At 46.5% G+C, this 8,554-nt stretch overlaps 1 long non-coding RNA gene across 2 annotated transcripts; it reads right to left on the bottom strand.

The window, feature by feature from the left end:
• Positions 1 to 1,183: 1,183 nt before the first annotated feature.
• LOC114809973 lies at positions 1,184 to 7,218 on the bottom strand. Of its 2 annotated transcripts, none has more exons than XR_005659817.1 (2): positions 6,975 to 7,218; positions 1,184 to 1,406 (listed from the first exon to the last, which is right to left on the bottom strand). It is a non-coding gene; the product is annotated as an uncharacterized LOC114809973 (long non-coding RNA). The 2 variants fall into 2 exon arrangements; XR_003757736.2 differs by having other exon boundaries at positions 1,184 to 1,403.
• Between the last annotated feature and the right edge of the window lie 1,336 nt (positions 7,219 to 8,554).

Raw genomic sequence — 8,554 nt, 5'->3', positions numbered from 1 at the left:
CAATGGCTTCAACTATCATCTCTACGCAGATTACTGTTCTCTACCCTTCCCTCCGGGCTCATATCTCCTCCTGCCTTCAGGGCATCTTCACCTGGATGTCTGCCCGCAACCTAAAATTCAACACGTTCAAGACTGAGCTCCTTATCTTCACTCCCAAACCCTGAACTCTCCCTGACTTCCCCATCACTGTGGATGGCACTACCATCCTTCCCGTCTCACAGGTCCACAATCTTGGGGTCATCCCTGACTCTGCTCTCTCATTCACCCCCACATCCAATCCATTGCCAACATCTGCTGTTCTCACCTTCACAATATCGTCAAGATCCACCCTTTCCTCTCCATCCAAACTGCTATCTTGCTGGTAAAAGCTCTAATAATATACCGACTGGATTATTACATCAGCCTCCCCTCTGAACTCCCATCTTTTCTCCCCGGTCCAATTTATTTTTCATTCTGTTGCCCAGATAATCTTTCTGTGGAAGCTCTCTGGGCATGCCACTCCCCTCCTCAAAAACCTCCAGTGGTTGCCTATCAACCTCGGCATGAAACTAAAACTCAACATTCTTGGCTTCAAGCTCTCCATCATGTAGCCCACTCCTACCTCACTACCTCATCTCCTTTCTCTCCTTCTACAGCCCACCTCGAACACTCCGCTCCTCTGCCTCTAACCTCTTCATGGTCCCTCATTCGTGCCTGTCCTACCATCGACCCCTGGCCCACGTCCTACCGCTGACCTGAAATACTCACCCTCCTCATATCTACAAAACTAACTCTCTTCCCCTCTTCAAAGCCCTACTGAGGCTCACCTCCTCCAGGAGGCCTTCCCAGACAGAGCCCTCCCTTTCCCTCTGCCCCTCCTCCCCTCGCCATTTCTCCTACTCCCTCCCTCTGCTCTTCCTGCTTCCCCTCCCCACAGCACTTGTGAATATTTTTATATAAAATTTATTGCTCTATTTCTTAATGATGTGTATATATCCATGTTTTTATTTATCTTGTTGATATTGCCACCAGACAGCTTGTTTTGTTTTGTTTTCTTCTCCGTTTCCCCATTTAGACTGAGCCCGTTGTTAGGCAGAGACTATATCTGTTGCCGAAGTGACATTCCAAGCGCTTAGTAACAGTTCTCTGCACATAGTAAGCACTCAATAAATACAATTGAATGAATGAATATCCTGCTCTTTAAGAAAGTTGAGGAAATGTGTATTTCTCTCCATTCTGTCAAAGTTACTTGCATTGAAACATGCCTGGCACGAAATGTCAAATGACCTCTTCTTGGCATTCCAGATATTCAATATCCTGTACAGTACTTATCCAATTACAGCAGATAACTACACTGATTCCCATCTCTGTGGTGTTCATCCTTTATGCATCTAGAGTTCTGCATGTGCCATCTTTCTTCCATCCTGCTAAATAAGAAAGTTAAGTGAGTGTATTTCACTCCATTCTGGTAAAGACACTTATATTGAATCATTTAGGCCACAAAATGCCAAATGGATTCTTCGTGAAGTAGGAGAGAGTGGAGGGCAGAGACTCAGGTTTATTGCAAGGAAGGAGGCAGGGGAAAACCACTTCTCTATTATAACCATGAAAGCTCTTTGGGGACACTTCCAGAAAGATTTCAGAAGGAAGTGAGGATTTCAGGAAGAGATGGGCCTATGGAATCGTTAGGGGCCAGAAACTCCCCGACAGGGTAAGTCCAGACAACCCTAGATTGAGTACTCTCCAGAACACTGGGCTTCACGCTGGTCCTGGCCAGACCCCTAACCTTGGCTGTAGCCCTAGGTGCTGCCAGCCCTGGCCTAGGTTTAACTCCAGAGTGACCTCTGGGACTACCTTTAGCTCCAATGCAAGATGTAACCCTGGCCCTAGCCTAAGACCGAGGTTTACCCTGGCCTAAGACCGACCCTAAAAGGTGTATCTGACATTAACCCTAAACCTAACTCTAATCCTAGCTCTAACATAAGTCCTCTTCCTATCCCTAGCCTTTAATCTAACTCCAAACTTTGAGCTAACATTAACACTATCACTAGCTTTAACCTTAATTTAAATGCTATCTTGAACATATATCTACTAAACCTAACTATAATTTATACCCAATCTGAAACACTATAGTTTAATTTAGGACTAGAACTTTGTCTGAATGTTAAGGTTAAGATTAGGGTGAGTGCTCGGGTGGGTGTCAGGAAAGGTCTAATTAGGGTTAGGGTTAGAGTGAGGGTTAAGACCAGGGCTAGCCCTAAAGTTAAAGTTAAGACTATTGTTATGTTTAGTAGTAGGGTTAAAGCTAGTGTTTATCTTATATTTAGAGTTAGATTTGGGGTTAAGGTTTGGCTTAGGGTTAGTGCTATAATCAGTTGCAGGCTGAAGGCCAGGCCTAGGCCTAGTATTCAATAGAAAGTTGGCATTAGGGTTAAAAGGGAATTTAGGGTTAGGGCTAGGGTTACTTTTTGGGTTAAGGATAAATTTAGCATTAGGTCTATTTGGTGGCCTACTCTTCGGGTAAGGACCTAGGTTAAAGTTAGGTATATGGTTAGTTTTAGAACTAAAGGCTATGCCTAGGGTGAGAGTTATGGTTAGGGTTAAGGCTAGACCTAGAGCTAGGTTTAGGATTAGGAATAGTGATAGGGCTAGGGCTTGGGTTTAGGTTAGTGTTAGGGGTAGTAATTAGGCTAGGGCTAGAGGTAAAGATAGGGTTAGTTTTTGGTCTAGGTTTGGGCCTGGGCATTGCAAGGTTTGCATATATAGACAATATAGTCTCCTCAATTTCTTTATAGTCTATCTGGTGAAATCTATGTGTATTGTCATCGTTTAGGTTGGATAGGGAAGGTGTTGGCAGTAAAAAAATCATCTGATGCACAGAAGGAGAAGGAGCGTGGCTTAGTGGAAAGAGCACGGGCTTTGGAGTCAGGGCTCATGAGTTCGAATCCCAGCTCTGCCACTTGTCGGCTGTGTGACTGTGGGCAAGTCACTTAACTTCTCTGTGCCTCAGTTCCCTCATCTGTAAAATGGAGATTAAGACTGTGAGCCCCACGTGGGACAACCTGATTCCCCTATGTCTACCCCAGCGCTTAGAACAGTGCTCGGCACATAGTAAGCGCTTAACAAATACCAACATTATTATTATTATTATTAGAAATCAATGTCAGTCTCTGTCTTGATTCCTATTCCCCAGGCCATATTTTCCAACAAACTTAATTTCCAAACCATTACCAACTTTTGCTTTCCAATAATAATAATAATAATACTTACTGTATTTGTTAAGCTCTTACAATGTGACAAGCTCTGTTCTAAGCATGGGGGAAGATACAAAGTAAACAGGTTGTCCCACATGGGGCTCACAGTCTTAATCTCTATTTTACAGATGAGGTAACTAAGGCATAGAGAAGTTAAGTGACTTGCCCAAAGTCACACAGTTGGCAAGCGGTGGACGTGGGGTTTGGCTTTGAACTCTTTTAGTTTCAGTTTGGGACCCCCTGCTTTTGCTTTGCAACTTTGGCCCCAAACCCTCTTCGTTCCACTTTGGACCCTGCAGCCTTTGCCTCGCAGGTTTGCCCTGAACGCTTTTCATTCCAGTTTGGGTCCCGCAGCCTTTGCCTTGCAGGTTTTTCCCTGAACACATTTCATTCCAGTTTGGGTCTCTCAGTCTTTGAATTGCAGGTTTGGCCCCGAACACTTTTCGTTCAAGTTTGGGCACTGCAGCTTTTGCCTGTAGGTTTGGCCTCGAACCCTTTTTGTTCCAGTTTGGGCCCCACAGCCTTTGCCTTGCAGGTTTGGCCCCGAATCCTTTTCATTCCAGCTTTGCTCCTCCCAGCTTTGCCTTGCCATTTTGGCCCCAAATTCTTTTCATTTCAGTTTGAGCCCCGCAGCCTTTGCATTGCAGGTTTGGCCCCAAGCCGTTTTTTTTGCAGTTTTGGCCCCCATCCGTCTTTTCCTTGCAGGTTTGGCACCAAACTCTTTTCGTTCCTGTTTTGGCCCCCCAGCCTTTGCATTCCAGGTTTGGCTTCAAAGGCTCTTCATTACACTTTTGCCCCCAAGCCTTTTGCGTTCCAGGATTGGCTTCAATCATGTTACGCAGCCCAGCGAGGTGCTTGATCAGCTTTATGGTTTCCCAGACTAACCGAATCCTTTCCCCGGGCGTGTGATCTAACATGGATAACAGCGAGAGCAGCAGGAAATCTGATGGCAGCTAAAAGGCAGCATACTCGCTCACCATTCGCTACTGCCTTTCCTCCGAAGGTCAAGAAACCTCGGCTCTGCCACAAGGCACTTGTGGCATGGCAAATGCCAAAGCTGTACTTGGAATGTGTGTAAATATTAGCACGCAATCACTTAGCCAGGTGAAAGAAGTGAATCAAAGTCTCAAGCTCAACTGTCTGAGCACTACACAAGGAAGGGAGAGATCTGGCCCATAAAACAGGATCATGGGTGACCACCGGAGCCCCAGTGTAGCGTTTGCCCTGGTCCATAAAAGAAGAGCCATCGGTGAAGAAATCCACAGCTGCCATCTCCAAAGGAGTATGAGAGAGGGCCACCACCAAGCTTTGAACCACCTCCTCACAATTGTGTTCCTCCCCACCCCTAGCCAGGAGATCTGGGTCCATGAGTGTGGCAGGGTTCAAAACTCTGCACATTTCCACTTGAACGTGGGGATTTTCAAGCAAGGCCAGCTCATACCGGGTTAAACGAGAAACTGACAGTGACTGTGTAGCAGCACCCTGTAACAAAAGGACTACATCATGTGGAGTACACAGAATAACCTTGGGGCCCAGAAGGATGTCCTGCGCCTTTTCTAAAAGCAGGATCGCTGCAGCAATACAGCGTTATATAGGGGATCTGTCCCAACATCACTGGGTCGAGATGGATGAAATAATTTGCAATTGGGCGGCACTGAGGTCCCACTGTTCTGCAGAGGACGCCGGAGGACACACCTTCCCCCCCAACCCCCACATCTTCTCATGCACATAGAGTAAGAAGGGTTTTTCATAGTCCGGCAGCCCTAGAGCAGAGGCTGAATTTAAGCTGACTTTAAGGTTGTGAAAGGCAGACCCCGCATCTAGGGACCAATCAAGAGGGCCAGGAACTCCTTCTTCTGGAGCTGAAAGAGCCAACGAGCTATCTGTCCAAATTCAGGGATCCAAGCCCAGAAAAATCCTGCCGCTCTGAGGAAACCCCGAAGCTCACACTTCACTTGGTGATGGGCCAGGGCTAGGTCTGGATGAAGTTGGCATGACTAGGGGAAATCACTCTCTCCCCTGCCTGGAGAATGAACCCCAGAGATTTTACCTGCCTTTGACACCACTGCAACTTCTTATGGTTAACCTTGAGGCCAATAGCAAACAAATGTTGCAGAAGCATCAGAGAGCTCTGCCTGCACAATTCCTCAGATTCCCCAGTTATGAAAATATCACCTACATATTGAAACATTCCATTCCACTGGGAAACCGGACTGGTAAAAAAGCTTTGTAAATTTAGGGCCCTGGAAAAGACAGTAGGGGAATGCACAAACCCCTGGGGCAATTGTATCCAGGTCAGCTGACGTTTATTCCAAGTAAGGGCAAAAAGGTATGGGCAAAGGTACAAAGGTAAAGGATGCTGTGATAGTGAAGAACGCCCCGGTCAAATCTATACAGGTAAATGCCTGAGCCTGTGAGCTAATTCCGCTAATTACTGAGGTTGGGCTAGGGACCACTACATGATTAGGGGAGACATAAGCATTAATGTGCCACAGGCCCTGTATGAAATGGTAAGTCGGGGCGGCGAGTACGGGGGGGGGCGGGGGGGGGAGAGTGGGGGGGTTCCCAGGTTTACGTACTGGCAACATTGGAGAATTGTAGGGAGAACTGCACTCAAGGAAAATTTTGTTTTCCAAGAACTCAGAGATAATTGGATCCAACCCTGCACAGCCCTCAGGGCACATAGGATATTGCGGGACACAGGGAGGAGATTTATGGTGCAGGGTATTGATCTTAACGGGTGCAGTTCCCCGGAGGAAATCCACATCTGTCAGACCAGAGCTATAAAGGCCTGGCCACAAAGTAAGCGAAACGGGGTCATCGGTTTCCACGGGGACTTCAGCAACTACCATCAGGAAGACTTGGCTCCTAGGGCTCAGCAGATCCGGTTTACCAAGGAGACTCCCAATAGTTAGCGTGAATCCCTCCTCCTCACATTTAAGCGTGTCCTGAAGTTTACACTGGGGAAAGAAGGGAGGGATCTGCCGGGAGGGTGGAAGGGGCACCATAAACTTGCGGTCGCAGGGGAGGGGAGACCGGCAGAGGTGGATATAAGGAAGGTCCGAAGACTGGGCAGTCCGGGGATTTTCTTGGGAATGCCGAGGACTGACCACAATTTAGGACTATCAAGGGACACTCAGCATCTGCCTTCTCTGGTGCATTTGAATTAATTTTAGTAAGGGGGCTTTTAGACTGGGTTTTCATGGGAGCCGGCAATCTCTCTGACAGTTTTGCCCAACAATACCAATTAACACATTCTATCCGGTCTTAGGTAGATCAGAATTTCACACAAAGTCTGCAGGGCCGTAGGATCCAAAGTACCCCCTTTTGGCCAAAAATAGAGATCCTGGTGATCAGTTGAATTAGGCCAAGAGTCACGGCCTCATCTCAATTGTTCTTTCATCATTCCTTTTTCTTTTTCTTTTTCTCACGGACGGTGATCTTGATCCCAGGATCGGAGAACTTTTGAATAAAGGAGTTGTCTATTGACTGATGAGACCGCTTCCTTCCCCGTAACGGGAAGCCCCTTTCCTTAAACCAGGAAAGACCCTCTGGGAGTCTCCCAGAGCCCACTAGGACATATCCTAAAGTGATGCCCTTCTCCAAACCCGGAGAAGTCCCCTCTTTGTGAAACACAGAGAGAATTCTACCCGCTTAACTGATCAACCCGCAGGCGCTCCAACTTAGGCTCGAGAGATCTCAAGGAAGGGGTATCCTGGCCCTAAAAGCAGGTTTACTTACAGTTTTCCTTTGAGCGCGCTTGGGTGCCCGGTTCCTGGAGAATCCTGAGCACAAGGGTCCCTTCGTGGTTGGCAAAACTGTCACAGAATTTATCAGATAAAGGACTCTGATCTCGCAATAGCAAGGGAGGGTTTCGTGACCTTGGTGTAGAAATGAACAGACTCAAGAGAGCGAGCCGAGACAGCAGGGAAGGGCAGAAAGTGGCTGCCCGTCCGTTCACTCCAGGGGGGTATGAGTGACGAACAGCCCCAAGCCATCCAAACCTGGTACCTTGATTTGCAAGCATTTCCCCGTTCCACTCTACCGCAACGCTTCCAGCGCGCGCCCCAAATCCTACCCAATCCCCTTGCGTCGTCCGTTACTCCAGCCTCCAATCAGAACTAGTTCTTGGGAGTGGTCCATATAAGGTAATGTAATTGACACATCGCTGCCCAAACTTAAAATCTACCACAGGAAGGAAATCTGGTGAAATCCGTGTGTACTGTCATCGTTTAGGTTAGATAGAGAAGGTGTTGGCAATAAAAAAATCATCTGATGCACAGAAATCACATCTCTGTCTTGATTCCTATTCCCCAGGCCATATTTTCCAACAAACTTCATTTCCAATCCATTACTAACTTTTGCATTCCAATAATAATAATCAGAATACTTACGGTATTTGTTAAGCTCTTACGATGTGACTAGCTCTGTTCTAAGCATGGGGGTAGATACAAAGTAAACCGGTGGTCCCACATGGGGCTCACAGTCTTAATCTCTATTTTACAGAGAAGTTAAGTGATTTGCCCAAAGTCACCCAGTTGACAAGCGGCGGATGTGGGATTAGAACCCATGTCCTCTGACTCCTAAACCCGTGCTCTTTCTGGTGATGCTTCTCTAAATCTGTCCATAAACCTAAAACAGGTCTTAACTCTAGCTCCAACATCTATCCCTTACAGTTACTCTTAACACTAGGCCTAAGCCTAACCCTAACCCTAACCCAAACCCTAATTGGAACCTTAACCAAAGAAATAACCGAAAATCCAACTCTAACCTTAACCCTAAACCTAACCCTATTCTTAGCACTAGCCCTAATTTTAACCATAACCCAGGCCTAGCCTTAATTTCAGACATAGCCTTAGCCTTTAACACATACCCTAACCCTATAGCTGACCTTTACACCTAGCCGTAACCCTTACCCAAACCTTAACCTCAATAGTAACTAAAACTACTGCTAACCTTAAACCTAAACCCAGCAGGAGCCATAGCCTTTATGTTTAATCCTAAAAGTGACCCTAAACCAAATCATAACCTAGACTTGGCCTTAACCCTAACAATATCCTTAGCCATGACGCTAAATGTAGCCCTAGCTCTAACCTCAAACCTAACTCTATCAATTTACCTCACTGTATCCCTAATCTTAACCCGAAACCTAAATCTCACTGTAACCAAAACCCTAGGCCTAGCTCTCCACTTGGCTCTAACCCTAGTGTTAAAACTTACTCTCTCCCTAAATTTAGCCTTTTAGCTAACCCCAACATTAATCCTAAAACTCACTCTTGTCCCAACACTAATGGTTAATTAACCAATGGGCGCCCTCCCTG

The sequence above is a fragment of the Ornithorhynchus anatinus genome, chromosome 3, assembly GCF_004115215.2.
Source record: "Ornithorhynchus anatinus isolate Pmale09 chromosome 3, mOrnAna1.pri.v4, whole genome shotgun sequence".
Lineage (NCBI taxonomy): Eukaryota > Metazoa > Chordata > Mammalia > Monotremata > Ornithorhynchidae > Ornithorhynchus > Ornithorhynchus anatinus.
Note: the sequence above shows the minus strand (reverse complement) of the source record. Positions and strands in the feature narration are given on the sequence as shown.